This window comes from Acomys minous, assembly GCF_964271855.1.
Source record: "Acomys minous genome assembly, chromosome: 17".
In the NCBI taxonomy this organism is placed as follows: Eukaryota; Metazoa; Chordata; class Mammalia; order Rodentia; family Muridae; genus Acomys; species Acomys minous.
The window spans coordinates 18,464,786-18,490,388 of record NC_140500.1 but is presented as its reverse complement, the minus strand read 5'-3'; the positions used below and the strand labels follow the sequence as shown (position 1 = coordinate 18,490,388).

The following is a 25,603-nucleotide window of genomic DNA, read 5'->3' as shown; positions in this document are numbered from 1 at the left end:
TTGTATGTAGATACCACCAGGCTACACAGGAGTCCGAGCATCACTGGGCTTTAATGTCCTCCAAGAAGCCTTGGAACCAGCATCCACAGGCCCAGAGTGAAATTGTATTTTCATTACTGTCCCATCAAGGACGAGCATGTTCTGGATCAGACACACGGAACTGGTGAAGTCGGCAAAGGGGAATGAAAAACAAGTTCAGGAAATTTCTTTTCAGAAAATGCAATTTAAGAAGAAGGCTGTGAGAGCCCGGCCTCGGGGCTAAGGCAGAAAGCCCATTGTAGGTTCTAAGGCAGCCTGGGTTACACAGGGAGATGCTGGATCAGAACAAAAAAAGAAAAAGGGGGGAAAAAAGGTGGTATAAGAAGCTGGGCGTGTGGCTCGGTGGTAAAGTGCTTGCTTTGCAGGCATGAGCCTCTGGGTTCCGTTCCACAAAAAAAGAAAAAGAAAAAAGAAGGAGGAGGAGGAGGAGAAGAAGAGAAAGGAAGGAAGGAAGGAAGGAAGGAAGGAAGAAAGAAAGAAAGAAAGAAAGAAAGGGAAGGAAGAAGAGGAAGAATTAGCCACTGATGCTAAGTCCTGGGGATTATTTATGACAGAACGCACTCTCCATACTGACTGCAACGATGCTGCCATTTGTATCACTGTCTTGACAGCTTTTGATGGAACAAGTTGCAAACAGGAAGCAGACCGCTTAGTTTCTAAGGCAGGCCCAGCCCACTAGCAGCATGTGGCCTCAGGTACACAGCCTCACTGCTGAACTGGCCTTCATCTTGTGTAAAGCAGCCAGCCAGAGTAGAGCACCATGGTTCCCACCTGATGTTGGGACCATCTTCCCTGGACTCCATTCACACAGCATCTGCTGAGCGACCGCTTCCATCAGAGGCCCCTGTAGACACTGGGCATACAGCTGGGAACACCTCTCCTCCCCAATGCTCCCCCTCCTAAGGGGGCGGGGTACTGATGTATAGCGCCCACGGGCATTCTAGCCCCAGCCCTCTGAGACCATCCTGTCCTCAAATATCACACATTCTCCTTTATAAGGAAGAGGAGAGCGGTCTGCAGAGGGTCTGGCAGTCGGCTGAGGAAGGCACAAGTCCATAGTCCTCAGGATAGCAAGGCCTTCTCTGAGAAGTCAGCAGCCAGCAGAGTTACTGCAGGAAGGCCTACGAAGGAGTCTTCACCGTCTTCTCCCCATTTAGCAGAGGAAGAAGCTCTGACTTTACTCATGGCAAACTTGTCTGGTAGCCCCAGCTAAGTCAAGTAGACAGTGTTCCTCCATATCCATCATGCCTGGCTGCAAAAGCTGACAGAAGGGGAGCCGAAAGCCAGGAGGAAAGGCTGGCAAGAGTCTAGGGCCCATGGTACTCCCAGGCACTCAGCCACCTGACCAACTTTCTCACTTTAGTCCTGCTTTCCCCGGCTCCTGCTCCCCAGCGCACTAAGCTGACTCACCCAGGGCCCCATCAACCACTAGAGAGACGGCGAAGGACAAGGACCAGGCGGGTGCTGTCTCTTTTCCTAGCCAACAGGTAAAGCTGAGAAGTCACCCCAAAGGTCCCACGAGCAGGAAGGCTGGACAAGGGCCTGAAAATAGCTAAGACTGGCCCTGCCCAGAAAGTTCTTTGGCTTATGATTCCTGCAGAACTGGCTTCTCTTCCATTCCTGGCCAACCAGGACCTACAGGGCCACCATCATCCATGGAGTGGAACATGGCTTGACCTTTCTGCAAATGGGAAAGAGCAAGAGCACTGAGGGCCTTTCAGACACTCGAGGCAACCGCTCACTGAGCCCACAGTGTGCAATGTCCTAGACCTACGAGTGACAACTCCATGACAGCTTCCAGTCCTTGAGGGCCCCAGAGAAGATCCAGGAGACCCAAAGGGAGCAGGTCCAGGACAGCAGCATCTACCTTGAGTGGTACTTCTTAAACCAGAATCACTAGAGCCTGGTGGACAGGCTGAAGGGTTTATGGAGCTCCCAGGCCACATGGTGGGGAAGGAAGGAAGGCAGCAGGAAAGTGATGAGCCAGTCATCTCTATCTCAAAGATGCTGTGTGTCCAAATAAGGAGACAACGTGACACGCTGCTGACAAGAGGGCAAGGCAGTCAAAATGCTAAAGACAAGAGCAGATGGCAGCTGGGAGAGGGGTTAGCTGCCAGTCTGCAGGCCCCTGAAAAGAAACCTACTTAGGCAAGCTAACTCCAGGTGTGTGTGTGTGTGTGTGTGTCTGTCTGTCTGTCTGTCTGTCTGTCTGTATGTATGTATGTATGTGTCTGTGTCTATGTGTGTGTCTGTATGTGTGTGTCTGTGTCTGTGTCTGTGTGTCTGTGTGTATGTGTCTGTGTGTCTATGTGTGTTTCTCTGTGTGTGTGTCTGTATTTGTGTGTCTGTGTCTGTGTGTGTATGTGTCTGTGTCTCTGTGTGTGTGTGTCTGTGTCTCTCTGTGTGTGTGTCTATGTGTCTATGTGTGTTTCTCTGTGTGTGTGTGTCTGTATTTGTGTGTGTGTGTGTGTGTGTGTGTGTGTGTGTGTACAGACTGGAGATGGAAGACTGAAAGGCAGACAGGAATCCCAGGGCCCTAATTAAGCTGTAAGATTTAGAGTTGAGTACACAGTATGTAAGAGATCACTTCATACAATGCCACATCACAAACACAACATCCCTCAGCGGCAGACACGAGCTCTTCCTTAAACCCCAGCAGCCCACCACCTCCCAAGGTGCCCCTCCCTCTGCTAGATGGCATGAAGTGTGGAAGAGCTTGTCCGGGTCCTGGCCTCAATTCCAGTCCCCTGGACTCCTGACCTGTATCTGTAGGCTGGACTCTCATTCCCGCTAAGATGGTCATCACTTATACGCCCTCCTCTACCACACTTCAGAAAAGTCATTCCCAGACAAAATGGACACTCCTGAGACTCTCATCCACTTCCCATGCCGTGTCATCTCCACTCTCCTGGTCCCCTTCTCTACATGACTTCATATTCAACAATGTCCCACGCAGAATGAAGAAACCCAATGCTGAGCTGAATATGGTGGCACACACCTATAATCCCAGCACTTGGGTGGCTCAGTCAAGAGTTCAAGGCCAACCTGGGCTACAGAATAAAATTGCTTCAAAATAGGCAAGAAAAGTGCTTGCTTCGGCAGCACATATACTAAAATTGGAACAATACAGAGAAGATTAGCATGGTCCCTGTGCAAGGATGACAACGCAAATTCGTGAAGCGTTCTATATTTTTGTTTTTAGGACTAGATAGATGTTTTAAGTTGATAATGACGAAATATGATAGATATTGATTTACATTCAGAATTTTAGACTCACCAAAATAGGAAAGATGTTTTCTTCAAGGCTGTCAAATACAAATAGCCAAAACACTAAGAATGTAACATATATATAATTCCTGGTTGTTTTGTGATTCTTCTTGCTGTAGGTAGCAAGAAAAAAATTTAACCCAATACCATACGAGTTTACATCTATCTGAACTCTCATAAGCCAGGCACTACACCCAGGCCCACAGTAGGGGGTGTGGCCCACTGGCACACACACTGCACCCAGGCCCACGGTAGGGGTGCGGCCCACTTCTACAGCACTAGTAGACAGGAGCCCTGGGCTCTAATCCAACAAAAACAAAACAAAATCAAACAACACCAAAAATCTCCTTAGTTACCAAATGCTATTGGTAGCTTAAATTTTCTTCCATTTATTCTCAATTATTTATCCAACAAACATTAGGTACTCACTTTATGCACTATAAGCAGAAGTTGCCTTGGTGTCTTTGTAGTAAAGGGGACAGCCACCTTGAAGAGATAAATGAGAAACCACATAAGATAGTGGGGGCGGGGGCAGGGGGAGGATGCTGTTAATGGGGTCTTAGGACACTTCTTACTGAAGATACCCACCCCAGTACGGAAGGGTGGCTCTAGGGACAGCTGAGGCCCATGAGGAGTCTTAAAACTGTGCAACCACAATGAAGGACAGCTAAGAAACTAAACAGAGGCATGAAACTGCCTCAGACACTGGACCAGGGGCAGCTCAGGACTCAAATTCCTGAAACAAAGGAGGCAGGGTCCTGTGCCCAGGAGCTGACAGCCATGGCAGCACCCCCACGATGGATGCTCTAAGAGGATTCCAAGTGGAGTCTGCTGGTCTCGCCAAGCTGAGGAGACAGAAACTAGAGCTCGCTCGCTCATGCAGTTAGGACTTTTAAGGCAAAATACCAGAGAGAAGGGGAGTGAAGGGAGAGCAGGCAGAACCAGGCAGAGGAGCAGAGGAGCCCCCTGGAGTGTCCAGCTGACTCTGCACTTAACAGGGGGAAACTCTAAATGCTGCGAAAGAGCCACTGGGAAGGAGTACCCGAGCCATCTGTGGAGCGCACACATGCAGAAAGGGACCTCACCCACAGAGCGCTCGGCAGAGTCCTCAGAAGGGTGTTGCCTAAGCAGTGAGGCTAACTTAGGCCTGGTCTATACGTCTGCTTTAAAGATGCACCCTTTAAGAAGCTGAAAAGCAAACCTTAAATGTATGAAACCGATCCCAAGTCATTTAAATGCACGCCAGAATAAAGTGTGACACCACTTAAGGAACGACAACAAAACCCGGCATCTGTCAATATTAAACTCACACTAACCGGCCTCCAATCAAAATCCAGCAAGCACTAAAGAAGTAGAAAGATTAAGGAGTACAAGTCAAATGTGAGATGCTGAGCCTCAGAGGCAAGGAGATACAAAACGGGTTTTACAGGTACGTTTACGGCCAAAGAGAGAAATATGACAAAAGAGATGGAAAAGATACGAAAGACTCATGTGACCGCGTAGGGGGTGTGCGCTGTGTCTGGGGTGAGAAATACACCAGAGGGGATTCGCTCACTATGGAAGACAGGTGTGTGCTTGAAGACCAAGGACAGAAACTGTCCAAAGAGCAGCACAGAAAGACAGACGGAGGAAAGCAGACACAACATCAGCAACCCACACATGCAGAGTGCGACAGCCTGGCAGTTCTAGAAGAAAACAGAAAGAAATGGAGACAGACGGTAGCTAAAAATAACTGTTGAACTTGCTAGAACAACGTTTATAAGCAGAAGAGTCCAGAGAACAGAAGAGAATTTTCAGACACTGGTGTGACCTCTAAACCCTCAGGTTGTGGAATCACCATGGGGTCAGGCTAGCTGAGATGAACCCATGGTGCAACACAGAAGGGACGTAAACATCCTACCCATATAAGGTCCTTCCTTTTGCTAACCCCCAGATCCGGGTAACTCTTAAGACAGAAAGCTCCCCAAGCATCACAGCTCTTTACTTCACAGATAAAAGAAATCTAAGGCTAGCCAGGTATGTAGTCCTAGAATTTCAGAAACTAAGGCTGGAAGACTGTAAGTTAAAGGCCAGCATGGGCTACATAGTGAGAACTACCGAAAAATAAAAATAAAAATAAAAATAAAAATAAACAAGGAGTGGGATGTGGCCTCATAGTAGAAGGCTTGCTTAGCATGAACAGAACCCTGACTTTGATCCCCACTAACACACACACACACACACACACACACACACACACCCTAAGGCTCAGAGAAGTCAGTGAAGACCCTGGGCTGCTCTAGTCGACCTCAGGTGTCCACACATGCTTGTCCACTCAGCTCCCAGCAGACAGACAGGTCAGCACATGTAAAGGTTCATGTCCAGCACCCAGCCCTCAAGGGCTGAGGCAGAGGGACTGTGAACCAGGGGCCAACCTGGGTTACACAGTGAGATCTTGTCTCAAATATAAAAGGCGGAGGAGGAGGAGGAAGAGGAGGAGGAGGATGAGGAAGAGGAGGAGGAGGGGCTCCAAGATACTCTGCATCACAGAAAGGGTGCTCCATACTCACCCATAGGTTCTGGAGGCAGTGGGAAGAAGCAAGAGCTCCCTGAAGATCTGAAGCCAGAGCTATTATTGCCAGTCAGTCCTTAGTTTGAAAAGGACAGAGAAACAGTGAGAGAGCCTGAACCACCAACACAGCCAACGGCTGTTACCAGGCAACTCCCTGGGGAGGGATGGGAGTGGGGGGACCGACATTCCTCTGGTCCTTGAGTCCTGCTCCTTATCAGATTGGCCTTGAGCCCTGCAGTGTACTCACCATCCCCTAGACCAGGCAGGCTCAGGGAGGAAGAGGAAGCAGGAGCCTCTGGACCGCCCCTTCTCCCCAATCCCACCCTCCCTCGGGGCCCCACTTCCATTGTGAGCTCTGGGTAGGGCAGTGGCACCTCTTCCCAGAAGTTAAGCAAATTCTTGGCTATTCCTGGAGCCTTGATTTTTATATTCTGGTCAATTCTGAGAGGCTAGAGGCCAGGCATGCCAGAGAGATCTCAGCCCGACCCACCAACCCCAAAATAACCCCACACATGCTGGCCGGTTTCAAGTCCTTAAGGACTTGGTCCTTTGGGAACATGGTCTCCTGCAAAGTTGCCCACAGGCCAAAGAGGTCACCTCACTGCAAGCCTTACCAGAAGCAGGGTGGTAGGGGTGGGGTGAGCGAGCAGTGCTGAGGAAGAAAAGGAAGAGAACAGTCTGGGATATGGGAGGGACACACGAGAGCAAAGCAAATACAGGTTAAGATCAAGAAAGTCTGTCTCGCCCGGTGGTGATGGCACACGCCTTTAATCTCAGCACTTGGGAGGCAGAGGCAGGTGGATCACTGTGAGTTCAAGGCCAGCCTTGTCTACAAAGCAAGTCCAGGGTAGTCAAGGCTACACAGAGAAACGCTGTCTCAAAAAACAAAACAAAAAGAAAGTGTGCCTCACTAACACCAGGATGTAAATGAATGAATAAATAAATTAAAATGCTGAGCACAAAAAAAAAAAAAAGAAAGAAAGAAAAGAAAAAGGAAAAAGAAAGTCTTTCTCTAGGCTCCTCTGCCCAACTGCCCACACCAAGAGAGCCAGCCTCAGTTTCCCCAAATGTGAGACCTCCAAGCAGCACCTCCATTTTCCCTCAGCATCCTCTCCAGAGACTTTGGGAAAGACAGTGTGACTCTCCACTTCCCGAGCAGGGGATACCTGCAGAGGGGCTCCTGACCTGAGGCAGGCTCCTGTATCCTTCCCAAAAACACCTTAAACCACAAGACTGGGAATGGATGGTTAAACCCAGCCAGCAAGCACTCAGTCCTGGACCACCAGATGACATCGGGGCACATATCTTTTTAGATTACATGTGAAGCATTCATTCATTCAGAAAATTTAAGAGGGATGCGATTAAGGTAGCATACACCTGTATTCCCAGCACTCAGGAAACCAAGGCAGGAAAGTCATGATTCCAAACCAGCCTCCATTATAGTAAATTGTGACTCAGTTAAAATAATAATAATAATAATAATAATAACAACAACAACAACAACAACAACAACAACAATAATAATAATAACTTATTTTTTTAAACTGAGACTGAGGTATATAGCTCAGTGGTAGAGTATGTGCTAAATATGCATGGAGCCAGGTTCTGTCTCCACTATCGGAAGAAGGAAAAAAATGTGAGTATCCATTAGGCGCCAAGCAACACAAAAACAGGAAAAGCTCCGACAAGGAGAATCCCAGTCTCTGCTTCTCGGAAAGGACAGAGGCCATGTGCAATGAGAGAGAGCTGAGACACAGCAGGCATGTCTCTTGCATGCTCATTTATCTGTAGAGGCTAAAAGTTAAAGTCCGGAGAGTCACAAGAGCCCGGGAGAATCCAGGCATGGCGCGGGAGCGAGTTTGACGGGCTAGAGGCACAGGGTGCAGCTGGAATGTTGTAGAGCACACATGGGGGTCAGGGGGCGGGGAGGGGGCGTTCTTGACAGAAATAAGCAAGCGTCTCAAGATAACTGAAAGGATGTTCTCTTGTTATTATTGTTGCTGTTTGAGGCAGAGTCTCACTCGCTATGCAGCCCTGGCCATCCTAGAACTTTGAAGACCAAGGTGGCCTTGAACTCAGAGATCCACCTGCCTCTGCTTCATGAGTGCTCAGACTCAAAACATGTACCACCACACCTCTCAACTGAGAAGATGGTTAATGTTCTCCACACAAGGAACGATAAATGCCTAAGATATTATCCATGGGAGCTGGAAAGATGGCTCAGAGGTTAAGAGCACTGCCTATTCTTCCAAAGGTCCTGAGTTCACTTCCCAGCAGCCACATGGTGGCTCACAGCCATCTATTAATAAGACCTTGTGCCCTCTTGAAGGCAGAGTACGATATAAATAATAAATAAATAAATCTTTTTTAAAAAGATATTATCCTGATTTGATCACTGCACACTGTATGTGTATTTGGGATATCATACAGCACTACATAAATGACTATAATCTATTAAAATTAAAATATAGGGGGCTGGGAGTGTGGCTCAGTGATAGAGTACATGCTTAGCATGCATAATGCCATATCTCTGATTCCCAATACTAAAATAGCAATTACTGCCATGCCTGTGTGTGTGTGTATGCGCACGCACACGCGTTTGTGTGTCTGTGTCTGTCTATCTGTGTGTGTGCGCATGCATGAGCTCACACACACACATTGACCAGAGGCCACTGGGTTTAGAATGTGGCAGCAGCAAGGCTTAAGCTTCTGGCATGAACTAAGTCTATAGTAAAGACCCTTGGGTTCAAAGCAGCACTACCACAAAACAGCAGCTTCTGAGTGTTCTTTAAAACTGCACCATGGTCCGGGGAAGACCAGAGAGTGCTTCTTAGCTGGCCTTTGGCATTCACAAAGGGAACATACTGGGGAACTATTCCCTTGGAGGCAAGACAGGGAAGGATCCAGACCTGTGGCTGGCTTGACCCTCCCTGAAGACCTCATCCCCAGATGCCTGGCCAAGCTACTGCCAACACTGACAGAAGCTTCCAAAGGACAGATAGCGAGCAGCAGAGTCTCAGGCTAGAGGCAAGCAGGTCTTCTACAAGCCCCTCAGACCATGACTGGCCCCGTTGTGTTTCTTTCTGTAGTGGACACTATTATCTTCGTATCTTCATCAACAAACATTTAATGACATCTTTCATGGGTGTGGCTCTTCTAACAGGGATCTGCTAGACTAGCATTCCGCCCTCCCTGATAGCTGGACCTGGGTGGTGTCAGCCAGCCTGGAGGCATGTTCATTTTCTGCAGCTGACTCCTTCCCCACTTCTCTGAAGGTGTACCAAGGCTTTCACGCTAAGCTAAGCAGACCCTGCCTTCCCAGTCTCCTGCCTTCTTCCAGCCACAAGCCAGCGTCAAAATCAGCACACTAGTACAGGGAGCATCTGGACCAAAACGAGAAAAGCTCTTCAGCCCAGAGTCACCATTCACCTTCTTCCCTGACAATAGTCACTGCCCCTTCCCCCACACGCAGACAGAGGTTGAGTCCACCCACCTCTGCTGATGGGCACAGCATCATCAGGGCCAGCGACTGAGCAGGCCCAGGAAATCAACCGCAGGCCAGTCCCGCAGGGCTGAGGCCAATTCTGCGGCTGCCTCTATTGACATGTATGCCCTGCGATTATTATCAGCTTCCCAAAGCCAGTAAACCGAAAAGAATCCGCTGGGAGAAAACGATGTAGAAGACTCCACCAGCACCAGCATATGCACAGGGTTCTTCTTCTGCACGTCAGCATGCGGGCTCCTCAGACAGAGAGGCCACTCCACTTGCCCCTGCCCCAGATTGCAGTGTTCCAGGCAAGAGAAGGTACAGGGCGCCCCCAAGTTCATCCAGCCTTAGGCCTGGTGGTAGGGAGGCCTGCCTCCCCATTTCTTTTTTTCTTTTTTCTTTTTCTTTTGGATTTTCAAGACAGAGTTTCTCTGTGTTAGCCTTGGCTGTCCTAGACTCATGTTGTAGACCAGGCTGGCCTCGAACTCACAGCAATCCGCCTGCCTCTGCTTCCCCAGTGCTGGGATTAAAGGTGTGCACCACCATGCCCGGCCCCTCCCCATTTCTTAACTCCATCTCAACCACATCCATATTCCAGAGGTGCCACCTGCAATTATCTCCTTTAAGAATGGTCCCCAAGGCTTAAGGCATAGTCCCGTAAGCATCCTCAGGTAAGAATACTAAGCCTTTCCTGCTACGGATGTGCGGTTTTATAAACAACTGTGACTCAAGTGGATACTTTGTAGATGGGGTGGAGGGTGAAATTGGGTATCACTTCTTTATGGCCAATTTGGTCTAACTATAAAAATTCCAGCTCTGACGAGGAAGGCTTTTTCATTTGAGTCCTACACAAAGGGCTCTGGCTGCATCTGCAGCCATTTCTACCCTACTCACAGCCCACTCCTGGGTACCACAGAGCGCTATGGGAGCATCCTGACAAGAAACCAGAGGTCTAGATAAAACAGAAAGTCGGTAGTCACAAGCAGAAGAAGTCGACACTCACCTATCCCTAATGCTACACCTACTGACAGCTTTCTTTTTCCTCAGAGCACCTAGTCCAAGAGTTTCTCGGTTTTTTGAGGAACTGGAGCATTCAGTAATTATCTGTTGCTTGCTTGATACTATGACCCTGAAGCTTACTGAAGTTTGAGTCCTTCCTCACAGCCATGAGGAACCAGTAATAGGGAGATGAGGATGTGACCAGAAGGGTTTGGTATCAGAGAGAGCCCCCCCACCCATGGATCTTCTCATATGGGAAGCTGACCTCCCATTTGCTTCAAACTAAGCAAGCGCCCCAACACAGCAGGCTGGGGACCTCTATCCAGCTTTTCCAAACGCCTGGCCAAAGTATGGCTGAGGTTTACTACACTTCCCAGAATTCCAGATAGCTCAAAGGACTGCAACGGCAGCTTTATGCACGTCCATCAGCACTTAGCACTGGTAAGAACTAAGCCAGTAAGGCAGCCAGGTGTCACCCACCAATGCCACCACAGAAGCATGATACCGTGTCCCTAACTCACCCCAGGTGCACTAGGCCACATTCCCTCCCAAATGACAGCCTTCACCAAGTCCCCTTGCTGAGCTACATTAGGCTGCTGAGAGTTTATGCCTGGGGGCGCAGAACACTTTCACAGAGAACCTCTTGGCTGCAAACCACTTTTTTTTCCAGAAGATGCTGCCAGGGAGCAGGGAGAAAAGAAAACCCAATACAAAGGCCCACTCTGCCTTTGCTCTTCTTTGAAGAATGCACATCAGCCAGAAGAGAGCACTGCTGTGTTCTGGGAGTGTGCCCTGCCACTGCCCCATGGAGAGGTGAGATGGATAAAGGGCCAGAGCCAGGCGGAGCTGCTCCACTATGGCTCCAAGAGAGCAGCCTGGGAACTGGGAGCCGGATTCATTAGCGCCCTGCTGCTGACTCCTCCTGCTTCCTCCAGCCTTCCAGCCATCGATGACATTTCACAGGGAGAGAAGAGCTACAGAGGCAGGGAATGAGAAAACTATAAAAAATAAAATAAAAAATAAATAAAAAACCGAACACCTTGTGGGAAGTCAAAATGTCAAGTCCACCTCAAGCTGTCTGAGGATTTGGGGAAAGTGAAATCTCTGAGTCGTAAGGACCTGGTCCTCTTCTTGCACAGCTGGGTTACTAGGAGATGAGGAGAAAGCCTGCAGCCTACGATGGATGACGAAATCCCAGCAGACCTGGACCAGGAGTGCCCATCTGGCTTCGTTAAAGGCCTGTCATCCAGACTGACAGTTTTCAAAGAGACAATTAAAAAAAAAACCAGCAGCAGAAGTCAAGCCCTTGCTAATTTTTAAAGGGCAAAAGGAGGAAGGGAGCAGTCCTAGGATGCTAAGCGCAACAGACACCATCTATTACAAAGCCAAGGACTCGCATAGACAAGCTGCTCACGCCCCACCCCACACCCAGCACACCCAAACTACCCAAGGCGGGGTTTGGAAGCAGCACAGGAGCAGACGCCTGCTCTTACCAACGACCCGAGTTGACTTGCCTAGGATGAACAGTGAGCTGGGCAGAGAAGGGGGCTGCTCTGTTGCCCAGAGGCCTGTGGGGTCTGGTCCCTAGGCTATTCTCCTCCCCATGCACACAGGGATTGTGCATCCATGCTGTCCCATCCCTGGGCACGCACACTCTGACTGTGGCCTGGCCAGTCCTATATCACCCAGAAGCACAACCTCTCTCCTACCTCAGAGTGCTGCCTTTACCAACAGTAGATGACGGTGCCTTGCCTTCACCGGCAGTAGATGGATTTTGTGCTGGGAGAATTCAGAGCCCAGATCTTACTGGCCCTCACAGATTTTAACTGAAAGACTACTAGCTTGCATCATATCGAGAAACCATGTCGGGGGGAGAGGGGACCGCCTGAAAGCCAGAGTCAGCCTCTCCACACATTAGCCAGGCTCTCTTGGATCCGCCAGGATCTGAAGGCTCAGCAGTGGACTGCCACCATGTTGCAGCGTAGCATGAGCAGCTGAGCTCAGAACAAAGCGCTAGGCCACAGCACAGAGAACAGACGGGAGTTCTGTGAACCCACTGGTTCTTGGAGCTGTCTATTCTGCTGCTTGGGAAACTGACACAAACTCCATTCAGCAAGCCTGTGTAGCCACTGAAAGGAATGAGGTCATTCCAGCGTGGAAAGATGGCTGAAGAATAAGAGAACCAACCAGTCTACCTGGGGACAAAGAAGATGAGCAGGGTAATGGCCAGGCGCCAGCTTCCCATAAAAATATCTGCAAAGTGTTGTAGAGATGGCTCAGTAGGCAAAGGTACTTACTGCCAAGCCTGAAAACCTAAGTTTGATCGTGGAACTCACATGGTGGATGACCCTCACACATGCACCTCGGTAGGAGTACCCCCGGGGCACACGCATATGAAACAAACACGAAGGGGGAAAAAAAAACTTTAATCTGGAAAGAGCGCAAACCAAAGTTATTAATGGCCATTATCCCTGAAAAGCAGAACTGAAGGAGATTTTTTTCCATTTCTATAGTTTATGTAATATTTGAATATTCATTTTTATTTCTGCAACAATAGGAGGAGAAGGAAGGAGCAGCTGTTGCTTTCTTTAGAATTTCACTGCAGTTTCTACTATAAGCCTGTGCTTCTTGAAACATCCTTTTCCCATCCTCCATTTTCTGCTCCCCAGTACCAGTCTTCCCAAACTCAAGCTGCTCTGGGGAGCCCCCGAGGCACCTTAGAGTAAGGACCCCACCCTCCTGGCCAGCCAGGTCCTCCTCCTCTATGCTAGCCACACTTGTCTCCGCCAACCTCCAAGCCTGTTACCCCCACCACAAACACACAGAGCCCCTTTCCTGTATACACCCGAAGCCCAGCCTTCTCTCCAGGCCAGGCTTTAGGTCCCACAGCAGACCTTCCTCTCAGAGAGCGCCCATCCACGCTCTCCCTGCACTGAACTACGAGCTGTTTTCTCAGACACGGGCTGACCGGTCCAAACCACCCGCAGCTTCTTTAACACTGGAGAACAGGTCCGAGATGGGCAATGCCAACCCTGCTTGCCTTTGCCCCTCATGGCCTGGCACTTCCCCCTCCCCCAGCAGCAAACCAGTGAGAGCCAGTGCCATATACTATTTAGTGACTCATTTCATGGTTTATGTTGTACTCGCTGTGCCTCACCACCCGCCAAGTCCACACGCTGCATACACACACACACACACACACACACACACACACACACACACACACACACACACACTGGCTGTCAACTTAATTGCCTTCCTAGGGGACCCAACCGCTCTTCTTCACTCAGGTCCCTGCAATCTCCATGTCCAATTTTTAAACAAAGCTGTTTAGATTCTCCCAGGATTAAGACAAGTGGAAAATTGCAAGCCCAGACCTCTACCTCATTTTCTCTAAAACAAAACATGTCACTCTGCACGCGCACACGCCCGGAAACACACACTCCACTCAAACCCAGCCATTCACCCCGCTGCTCAGAGCAGTCCTCCCACAGACTGTGGCCCAGTGGAGGCTGGGGGCTTGCTGAGACAAGATCTGCTCCTCTGTCCCTGGCACCTCCACCCTTAAGCTAATTGAAGAGCTTGGGCCTTACCCAGAGACCACTCTGTGGCAGCTCACCAGAGCAGAGGGAGCCGGCATGGCTCCCAGTACTTTGCCTACTAAAGAGGGGTACAGGTACATACTGACCTACTGAGAGGCCACAGCTGGGCCTCCTCTGCTGAGTCCCAGAACAATACAATATTCTTATCTATTTAGACCCACACGGGCACAATGAGCCATGCATATACATACTAACAGCATGCGTGTGCATGATCAGACCCCGTTACAAGCTCACTCTGAGCTTACCCCTGACCAAGACCATAGCCCCTGTACCGCACTTCTCGAGGCCTTCTTTGAACCAGGAATATTCCTGAGGGAACACATTCTGTGAGCTGCCAGCAGCAAGTATATATGTACTCCACGCTAGGAAGCTGTACTCACAACACAGACCACTACCCACCAGAGCTCCAGAAGGGTGTGTGCATGTGTGTGTGTGTGTGTGTGTGTGTGTGTGTGTGTGTGTGTGTGTGTGTGTGTTTCAATTTCCCTTTTTAACCTAAGGAATTGCCATTTCTCTTTTTTTGGCTTTTGTTTTTTTGTTTTATTTTTTGAGTCAAGGTCTCCTCACATAGCTTTGGCTGGCCCGGAACTTGCTATATAGCCCAGACTGGACTTGAACTCATAGAGATCCATCTACCTCTGCCTTAATTTAAGGCATTTAAAGGTATATGCTACTACACTCAGCTTGGAAATTGCTTTTTTTTTTTTTTTTATCTGCACAGAGTTGCTCTAAGAGTTACCAAACCAAAGCCAACACCTCACTAGGATCCTGCCCAGAGACCACGGTCCTTGAAAAAATCCTGCAGGGACAGCCATGTCTCCCGAACAAGTAAGGGTAGCCCAGAAGCATCTAGGGGCTTCCTGACCCCCCCCCCCAGTGTCTCCTGGCTACTCTCCACCTGCTTCACCTACAAGACCAAATGGTTTAGCAAATATTGGCCACTGAGAACAGAGACAGACAGACACAAGGTTCAGAAAGCATCAGAGTAAAAGTCATTCCCAGACACCCACTACAAGAGGAACAGAGGATGGAAGGGATGTGGTAAACTCATACGCATATACAATAGATCAAAACACCACCATGCTACATTTGACCCCAGAGTACAAACTGAGCTCTTGGAACACGAGACTCGGGTGGCCAGAAGAAGCTCCTGCGTGCCCTTGGGTTCTCACAGCTCTGCCTGGCTTTTGGTTTGTGTTGGTTTAGAAGCTGAAGTACATTTTAGGCTGGTGTTCTCGCCTCACTGGCTGGGGCTACAATGGAAGCCGAAGCTAGAAAGCCACAGGCGTCAGCCACGGGGCCTCAGTCCCACACTCCAAGTGAAGGCTGCTGACCGGAAGCTGAGGCGTGACGAGGTAGGGGGCTTTCCTGGCACTCGTGAGGGCCTTGGTTTCATCCCCGGAACAGAATTTTAAAAGAAGAACAAAGATATTAGCGGTACAGTGTGAGCAAGGGGAGCCCAAATATAAGGTCCATGAGAAGGGAAGGAAAAGGGAAGAGAGGCAGCGAGACAGGCCACCCTCAGCCCCAGACAAGCAGCCATCTCTCCAAACAATCCCAGTCCTTCATCAGGAACGAGAGCAGCAGGTTACTCATTAACTCTCTTTCTTCTCCCCGTCACCATCCTTTAGGCCCACAGCAAAGAGAGCTTCAGAGGAGAGGAATTAGGAAGGCCTGGGTCTGGAAGCTAAATCCAGACAGAGCTCACCTTGAAAACCACCTGGACAGGAACTACAAAGGACCTTTGTACCAGTCCCCCCCACACACCCTGGCCTTCCCCCACCATCCCTCTGCCCCCCCCAGCTCGTTCCCGACACCACCACCACCACCCCGCCCCAGCCCAAAGAAAGCAATTACTTTGCAAAGGTCACTTGCAATGAGAGGCAGGATCTAACCCCTCCCCAAAGTTGGACGTCATTCCAGCCGCTCACAAGCATGTCAAGAAATGACAAAACCAAAGCCCCAGAGGCCACAGCCCATCAGTCAGGACAAACTTCCTGTCTGCTAAGCCATTCAATGAGTCTCTCTCACTTAGGGCGTCAGCACAGATGTGCAAGAGGAAACACAAAGTCACCTGGCTGAAAAAGGCGTGATGTCAGGAGCTGTCTGTCTGCCCAAGGTGACGCAGGCCTCTTGGGAAGCTTGCTTCCTCCTCATGCAGCCTGTGGGGGCCCAATAGGGTCTGGAATGGGGAAGAAGGCACTGTGGCCAAGAACACCATCCCTTTGTCCCCAGATTCTTAAGAGCAGGCACCCACACTGGTCCAGGCCCATGGAAGAGGGGGAAAGACTTAAAAATGGGAGCACAAACACTTTTTTTTTCCTGTTAATTAATTTATTTATTTACTTTACATCCCAGTCAGAACTTTCCTCTCCCTTCCCCTACTCTCCCTAGATGCTCCCTTCCCCTTCTTCTCAGGGAAGGGGAGACCTCTTATGGGTCTCAACCTGCCTTGGCACATCAAGTAGAACTGGGAGCACCTTCTTGGGAGCACCCACCTTTAATAACAACACTCTGGTAGTAGAGGCTGGTGGATCTCTGTGAGACCAACCTATGTTGGGGTCAGCCAGAACTAACCCTACCCCCAAAACGTGGAAGTTTGGGGGATGAGTCCTCGGGAGAGTCCTGCAGGGGATTCCCAGGGGCTGATAAGAAACAGCCTAGGTCACAGAAGGCAAGAGTATCTGTGCTCCATGCCTGCTCCATCTCCCACAAGAAATGGAACCTCAGTGGCTCCTGTAAAATGCTACCTCTTGGGACTGTTATGAACATTAAATGAGATTTTAACCACTGTTAAACAGAACCACGTTAAATTCACGGTGGACACATGTAAAGGGCCAAAACCTGGGGCTAAATGCTGACAAATTAGAAACACAGACAATCTAAGTTCAATACGCAAAACATGCCAGGACAAGAGGCTCTTGGGCCACTCAACAGGCTTGTCCAGGATTCATAGGCAGGGAATCTTTTGGCAACCGTAAGCCACAGACATGCACCATCAAAGCCCTTTCTCCTTCCTCCACCAACCACACTTCAGGGTTCACAGAAGGTAAGAGATTTACAAGTCACCCAGCAGGGAGAAGCCACGGGATAAAATGCACATAAATTAAAACATAACTCGGCCCAGGTCTGTAAGCAGCTCCCACAGGGAGCCTGAATCAGCACCATCCACTCTGCTCCCGCTAGCAGCTTCCATCCCACTAGCTCAGCAGGCGCCTGGATGTATCAGCTGGGGGAAAAAAAAAAAAGCAGGATCCAGGAGCCTGGAGAAGCAGAGGCAGGCACTCCTGGTGCTAGGATGGCAGCAGCAGGGGCTGGCCAGAGGTTCCCAGAGCTTCTCTCTAGCCTGCCTGCCTGTGGGAAGTGCCTCCAATCAGGCTCCCCAAGCTACTGCAGAAGACAGGAAACTGGGAGCTACAGGCTCCTCCAAACTACCATCTCCTCACCCCAAAATCTAATTCAAAGTCAAGAGCCAGAGCACAAGAGCTGGCTAGAAAATATCAGCATCCTAATCTAGCCCCCAGTCTACAGTTAAAGGACCAGTTTTGCACCTGTAATCCCAGATGTGGGAGGCTGAGGCAGGAAGACTCGAGGCCTTACTTGCAAAGAAAATTCTAGGCCAGTCCCAGCTACACAGTAAAGCTCTGACAGGGGAGGTGGGGGGGGGGGTCAGAGGGTGGAGGGGGTACAGGAGGAGTGCCTAGGGAGATGACTCATAGGTAAAAAGTGCTTGCCAAGCAAGCCTTGACAACCTGAGTTCAGTCCCCAGAACGCAAGTAAGAAGTATAAGCAGGAATTTGTTATCCCAGGGCTCCTAAGGTCAGCTGGAAGGTCACCTATGCAATACAGCAGCAAAAACAAGAGAGACCCTGCCTCAAAACAAGGAGGAAGGAGAGAACTGACTTCCAAAAAAAAAGTGTCCTCTGAGGTCACACATACAAAGCTGACCTCAGACAGGCTGATAAGGGAGGGAGGTCTTAGCACTCAGAGCAGACTGACACTGACCTGCTTTCTTTGTATTTCTTGCAAGCACCTTGGCCCCAGGATGCTCCTGCAGAAAAAATGAAACATTAAGTCATCACTTTGCTGTGAAGCCGCACCAGATATTTTCTGTGCAGCGGTGGCCACTCTGCAGGGCAGCAGTCTCTCACGCACTCATTCAACAACTGGCAAAAGCCAGAAATGGCAAACAGGTTCCAGCTGTGGTGCCAACTCCACTTAGCTGGTGGTGGGTGCCTAAAGCGTTGTGAGCACAACCCAAGCCCTTGCTCAGCAGGAAAGGCAGATGTAATTGATTAGTAATGTCTGCTCTAGGCATTTTGTAGGTAACAATATCCGTGCCATATATTTGCCAACCCTGGAACAGACTCTTAGACTAAAGACTAAATCCAAAGATTTAGTATTTACAATTTTCACCAACATATAAGAATCTGTAACTTTCGTGAGGTGTAAGTTTGGTGTCTGTATACCATAAGGCAGATAGGAAGAAACTGAGTGTGCTGTTTCCGTGTCTTCCACACCCACCCACAGTAATGCTAGTGGAGCAGTAACAACTTGGTAGAAAACCGTCCATGAGTGAAAGAGAAACTGCAGCAAACACTAGGGACAGTCAACTTGGGACATGAGGAGAGACACAGGAAACATCTGACTCCCCACGGAAACATGACTCCAGAGAAGACTGGGCCTGTGTACAGATACTGCTGTGGGTGCAGTGTTGGGATTCCAGAAGATACAAGGCTTGTTACTTGTGAATGTCAGGAAACTACACCCAGACAGCTCTATGCCTGGGTAATAAGTACAAGGAAGACATCAGAGGCTAAATATTACATGTATATAATTAATGTATAGAGTTATATTTTTATAATTTACATATAATTGTATCATTCATATATAACATGCAGTGTATATAATTTATACATATATAATTATACTTATATATAATTTATGTAATATTATATATTAGAAGCAACATCCTAAAGATAACTGAGAAACTCATTGGAAAAATGAAACCTACTCAGACCCCACTTGGCTCCAGTGCTAATCCCCAGGCATGCTTCCTTCATGACCTCATCCAATCAACTCGTTTTTTTTTTGGGGGGGGGGGAGCTGAGACACGTTTTCTCTGTATAATAGTCCTGGTTGTCCTGGACTCTTTGTAGACCAGGCTAGTTTCGAACTCACAGGGACCCACCTGCCTCTGCCTCCCAAGTGCTGGGATTAAAGGCGTGCACCACCACTGCCCAGTTCCAATCGACTCTTTTTAGGGTTTAGGTATATTTTTCCATACATGTGTATTCCGTTTGTTTTTATTTATGGGAAGGTGGGTGTATGAGCAGAGGCCTGAAGATGTTGCTGGATCCTCTGGAACTGTGAGTCACCTGATGTGGCTACTGATGCTAAAAACCAGAGAGAGATCCTCCGGAAGAGCAGCAACAACCACTGGGCCATCTCTTAGGGCTCCCATCCAATCCAATTTAGGCAAGACAGACAGCGAGAGAAAATCACTAGGAAAGGAAAAGGGAGGGTAGCCACTCACCCAAGATTCTGGTTAAAACCTCTCACAGCTGAGAAACTAGCGCTCCAAGGCCAGTGACAAGTGCTCAAGGCCTTTCTCCCTTCCCAGACGGAGCCTGGAACTTCCTAGGAACCTGAGCAGAAAGCTTCTTTGCAGTGAAGGGCGTGTACTAAATAAACTCCTGTGCGACTTTGGTGGCTCTTGATTTACTCATAATTCCACCCAAGGCCTCTCCGGAGCCACCCTATAACCTCTCGTCAAAACGGAGAGAAGGGCTGGGCAGATCGCTCAGGGCTACATCATGATGACCTGAGTTCAAGACCCAGGAAGCCAGACGGCACAAGGAGGGAACCAACTCCACTAGCTGTCCTCTGACTTCACACTCGCAGCAACACACGCGTGCCCACACGCATAAACATAAACAAAATAAGAATACGTGTTATCTTAACTATTTCTAATCCAAGTGGGTACAAGGGGGTTATACCTAGGCAAGCTTTTAGATATAATTTGACAGATATCACAACTGTGCATATGGCTAACACTAAGCTGCCCACCATCTCCTCTGAAGAATACACACTCACATAGTATCTTTCTTTCTTTTCTTCTCATCCTTTCTTTCTTTTCTTTTCTTTCTTTTTTTTTTTTTTAGTGTACCCTTGGCTGTCCTGGGCTCACTTTGCAGACCAGGCTGGCCTCGAACTCACAGCAATCCACCTGCCTTTGCCTCCTGAATGCTGGGATTAAAGGCGTGCGCCACCATACCCAGCATATCTTTCTTTCTAAGCACCTCCCCTTCCATCCCATCCCATCCCTGGACCCCACCCCCACCCCCAGCGCACCTGTATAGTCTGTATTATAATATCTTTAGTAAAATCTCCAGTTCGGGTTTGTACTTAGTTCTGTCATTCTTTTTTGTGTTGAAGCCACAAACCCTGGTCTGGCCTGATTCGAGGTCCCTAAAGATCAGGGGAAGTCATCCGGCTATTGAGGACTACAGCGTGGTACTGTCTGTCTCCTCACAGGTGACAAATTCACAGTCCATGTAAGTTGGGTTTTTTGCAGTGATAAGGAGGGAACCTGGACTTCACACACGGAAGGCATGTGCGCTCCCACTAAGCCACACCCCAGCTTCCACTTGATCCCATCTCTATCGTCTCTCTGGGTCTTAGCCTCCTTCCCACTCCTGGCAAGTCGCAGCCATTCACCATGACTTCCGTCCATTACTAACTGCCTTGAGCCTAGACCTGCTCCTGTGCCCCTTGTGCCAAAACCACAAACATCCCGGGACCTCCCAAGGCTCACCAACTCTCATGGACAGATGGGTGGATGGATGGAATTCATTTCCCAGCTGGACAAGTGAAGCCACCTACAGTATGGCCCATCCACCTGCCCAGTCTCTCCATCCGGCTGTGCTAGTCAGAAGGCTGTCCTCAGGCTGCTCCCGCAACCACGCCCCTTCAAAGTGGGTATCTCTCACCTCCTGCTGCCTGACCTCCAGTCAGGGTGAGCCTCTAACTTTGAATTCTCACAACATCCTGCTCTTAGAAGGCACTCACTAACTGCACTGTCCAGAGTTGGTCTCAAGCCATTCTCCTGCCTCAGCCTCTCAAGTACGCCACCATATCTCACTTCATACTTTGAACGGTGATTTTTGTGAACCCTCACTGCTAGCTTCTTGACTGAATCCTATGTCCAAAGAAGAGAAGGCTCTTTTCTGGTTTGTTTTTGTTCTGACTCAGTCCGCCACAAACTCAGGAAGCAGCTAAGGATGACCTGAAATGCCTGACCCTCTCGCCTCGGCCTCACAGTGCTGGGATCATAGGTATACTCCGTCATGCCTAGCAACTCTTATCATCGGGTTAGCACAAAAATTCAATAAGGAAGCTGGACATGGTGGTAAATGCTGTCCTCCCAGAAATCTGGAAGTACAAAGATCACAAGTTCAAGGCCAGCCTGGACTATATATAGCAAGACCCTGTCTCAAAGAAAATAAAAAAAGAAGAAGGAGGAGGAGAAGGAGGAGGAAGAGGATAGTGGGGGGTGGGAGGGTGGGGGGTGGGGGGGTGGGGGGGTGGGGGGGTGGGGGGTGGCAGCGGCGACGGTGATGGCAGTAAAATTCATTAAGGAACTACCTAGCAAGAGACAAGTAAAGGCACAAAATGCCAGAGGAGTTCCAAAGCAAAAGGTTCACTGAGGTTAGTGACTCAGAAGGACCCCTGAGAAGGGCTACACCTGAATAGGCCTCGGAGGGCAAGAAGGCTGGAAACCCGCAAAGGACACACTCAGGAAGGTGAAACAGTACAAACTATGGGCAAAGAAGAAATGACCAAAGCACGCTTGGGAGAGCAGTGTGGCTGCACCTGTGGGATCCTGGAAGGACAAGAGTAGGAGACGAAGCTAACCAGGCAGCCTGGGGCAGAAGAGAAAGGATGAAGATGATGAGATGAAAGTGCCTGGATGATACCCACTCCCTCTTAGCCAGCAGAGATGACCACCCCTGTAGTCCTGGGCCTCAGTGGAAGAAGAAGGGCAGTCCTGCCCTCTCATGTTCCCAGCATGTTAGTCCGGCCACCCGGCTAGGTTATAAATAACAGCTTCCACTCACTGCACACCTGCTGTGCATGAGGCCCCTGAGCTACACGCATTATTTCAGGGCTCCTTCCCACAGCCTGGGAGGCGCAGTATTGTTATCCTCATCGTGTGAGCAGGAAGCCTAGGCCAACAGAGGTGAAGGTGCTCGCTCCAGGCCTTACTGCAATCCCGCCTTCACCTCACCTCCACAACGCCTATGGAGAAGCCCAGAGTAAACTTGAGCTAAGCACACAGCAAGAGACTAAGACAGTACCCCCCCACCCCCACCATGGAGAGCAGAATGGCAGAGGAATGGCGCCACACCCTCTTAACCCAGCACTCAGGAGGTTGAAGCAGCCGTGTCTCTGTGAGTTCAAGTCCAGCCTGGTCTACATAGTAAATTCAGGCCAACCAGGACTATATAGTGAGAGAGAAAGTCTCTCACTATTTTCTCTCTCTATTTACATACGAAAATGCCATAATGGAACCTATTACTTTGTATGCTAATTTAAAACAAATGAAAAAATCTTACTGTATAAATTACCTGGGTGCTGAGGTGGTGTTACATTGTTAGTTTAGGTGCTGCTGAAAGAGGCCCTGGAGACTTGCAACCCCATCCTCCAAAATGGGGAGCAGAGGACAGTAATTTGCCCAAGGCGTCACCCATGGTTGAAGGGAGGGCGCAGATGGGCTCAGTAAAGATGAGGACAGATGGGTGCACTAAAAAGCTTCCAGATCAAGCACTGCTTCTTTCTCGATGAGTTTTGAAACATTAAAGATAATTTTATTCTAGTGCCATCTCCCTAACCAAAAAGGCAGGTAAAAGTAACACCCTAGGGGACACGTACAGATCATTAGAAGTATAGCCAGCCTACGGGCAGCAAATGCATGTGGCTGACCACAAATTCATATGAACACTAGCTACTAGGGATTAATATGACATCTCTGTCCCCAGATTTAAAGAATCCTCCCAAGCAGATCACATAAAAGGGGATGGGGGAACCACTCCATTCCGAAGCGCCCAGTTGTTGCCACCATTGTGCACAGTAGGTCTTCAGTGTCCTTCCCTCTCTCGCTCCAAGCCTTCCCTGTACTCGGCCACATCAGGCGCCAGGATCAGGCTGACATAGTATATAGGAAGTGGTGTGATTGTCCGACTCCCGGCTGCATTCCTCAGCTAAATATAAATGCTTCGCCCAGTCCATTGTTTGAGATGCTCCAACAATCCCTCCCCTATCTTCCCATTTCTACAGGTAGCAAGCTTCACAGGACAGACACACACACACACACACACACACACACACACACACACACACACACACACACACACACCCCCTTCCTGGAGGCTGTTCTGAATAGATGGGGGGCAGACAGGTATGTAGAGATCAAAGCAAGTGTTCTTTGTGCCCTCCACTAGTCCAGGAAAGCTTCCTGGAGGAGGAAATGCCTGGGTCACCCCAGGAGAGGGGGCAGACTAGGTCAAAACGGCAATTTAGTTCTCTGAACCAAGAAAGGTAAATTGCTGCATTCCTGCCCGCTGCATAAAGAGGCATGGTCAGTTCTGCTCTGAGGAAGGCAAACTTCGACAGTCATCTGGAGGACAATGCTAAAGAGACTAGCATCCTTCATCACAGACAGAAGCGACCCAAAACTCTAGTCCCACAAGCACAACTACAATTGCCGCTGTCACAAGCTGTTGCTTGTTTGGACTTTTTTTTTTTTTTTTCAACCACATAAAAAGTTTTTTTTAAAGGCCCAACTTGAGCGCACATATGGGCTACATCTCAAATCTAGGGTTGTGCCAAAGCCCTGTCACTCTTGAGTGTCGCTCGGGCCAGCAGTAGCCCAAGGAGTGGCCCCGGGTTCCAGCGGGTCTGTCGGCAAGCCCCGACCCTTTCTGTGGCCAAGGATGAACCGTCCCCATCCTATATGCGGGATCCCAGGACGCTCCAGGGGTCTCTCTTCCAACGGCGTCCTATGGGTCTTCCATCCCTGGGCTGGGGCGTGAGGTGGCTGCGGTCCACCGTCCTGCAGCCCCACATTCCAGAGATCTCGCTGACCCGCAGCAGAGCCCGCAACACGGGGGTTGGGGAGAGGGCAAGGAGACAGGCCCCTCAGATCCAGGCTCCTTCCCGCCCCTCCTCCGCTCCCGCCCCTCCCCAAGCCCGCACCCCCTCCCAGAGTTCCGCCTCCCTGGGCGCCCCTAGACGCCCACCCAGCCGGGAACCCGATCCAGGCCCAGCCCAGCCCGTCCCGCGCGGTGCACACCGGGCCGAAACTCCGCAACTTCGTGCGGTCAGAAGCCCTGAGCTGCGGGCCCGCCCCGGCCGTACTCACCTCGCTTGGACTCGGTGTGGCGCCCCGGCTCCGCTCCCTCCCGCACCACCACGGCCAGCGGAAACGGGGGGCGGGGCCGGCAGGCGGAGGGGGCGGGGCCTCCACCGGGTAGCTGGGTGGGGTCTGAATGCGCGGGGGTGGGGCTACTAAGGGGCGGGGCGGGTGGGGCGGAGAGAACGGGGGACCAGCAATAGGAGGTGTGGGGAGGGCCCAGCTGCCAGAAGCCAGGCAGAGGCTGTGTCAGGCCCAGGCTCGCACCGGAGTCCCCTCCACTCCAGTATAAGTACTGGAAGAAGGACGGTGCTTCTTTCCTCTCGGGGTTCCCGAAGCTCCCTCTGCACCCCGATTCCCGGCTCGCCTGTTCCCCCCAAGGTGGCACTACTGAGCCTGTCCCTGGCAACTATCTGACCCGGCCTTGCCTTCCCGGGACTAGGCAGAGGGAGGGCAGGGCCTAAAAGGTAGTGCTCCAGGGCTGGGCGCCTACTCACACTACCCCAAAGCTACGGGACCAGGGTCTCAGCTTTCCAACTTGGGCACCCAAGAAATTCTTGCCTGGTATTTCGAGAGGACTATTTGAGGTGTTGACAACGCGGGGTGTGAGTTAGATACTGCCCTGAGATACCCTGTTGGAGGAGCCACTGCCTCCCTTTGAGCTAGGTGGAGCCTCCAAGTGTTAGTAAAGGGCACTCGGGCCGGGAGGGGCCGAGCTGAAGCTGGAGATACTCAGTTTGACATCTCTAGCCTACCTTCCTGCAGGCTTGGATTCATGTAAACAGCTAGTCTAAACTTGTTTCATGTGACCACTAAAGCCTTCACCCTCTTTTTGTCCTTACTGTCATAGAAAATGTTCTGCCCTGACAAGTGCACTAAAATCTCAGAAGGAAAAAAAAAAAATTATTTTTGAGACAGATCTTAGTGTGTAACTCTGGCTGACCTGGGACTCACTCTGCAGACCAGGCTGGCCAGGACTTCACTGTGTGGACCACCCATGCTGACCTCCAACTCACAGCGGTCCTCCTGCCTCTGCTTCCTGAGTGCAAGGATTAAAGACATCCCAGCATGCCCAGCAGAAGACAAGTGTTTCTTTCTTACTTTGCTTTGCTTTGATAGTGTCTAGCTATGTCGCTCAAATGATTGTTCAATCTTACTGGGCGGGGGGAGGGGCAGCTAGGACTGTGGGTGCAGGCCACCACGACCAGCTTGAGACAAAATGTTTAAATTGCAAGGATCTCCTG

At 50.0% G+C, this 25,603-nt stretch overlaps 1 protein-coding gene across 11 annotated transcripts in view; it reads right to left on the bottom strand.

Annotated features, from left to right (window-relative positions):
* The window catches only part of TSPAN9 (tetraspanin 9), a 184,295-nt gene extending 159,837 nt beyond the window's left edge, over positions 1-24,458 (bottom strand). For 4 of the 11 annotated variants that reach the window (XM_084766303.1, XM_084766299.1, XM_084766302.1 and 1 more), the window contains exons 1-3: positions 24,369-24,458; positions 17,951-17,996; positions 3,736-3,792 (exon numbers count right to left, since the gene is read on the bottom strand). The gene's annotated coding sequence lies outside the window, so the exon portion shown is untranslated. Of the gene's footprint in view, positions 1-3,735; positions 3,793-5,855; positions 5,940-17,950; positions 17,997-24,368 lie in introns of those variants that run through there. The other 7 variants (XM_084766306.1, XM_084766305.1, XM_084766300.1 and 4 more) reach the window with 4 other exon arrangements.
* Positions 24,459-25,603: the final 1,145 nt, after the last annotated feature.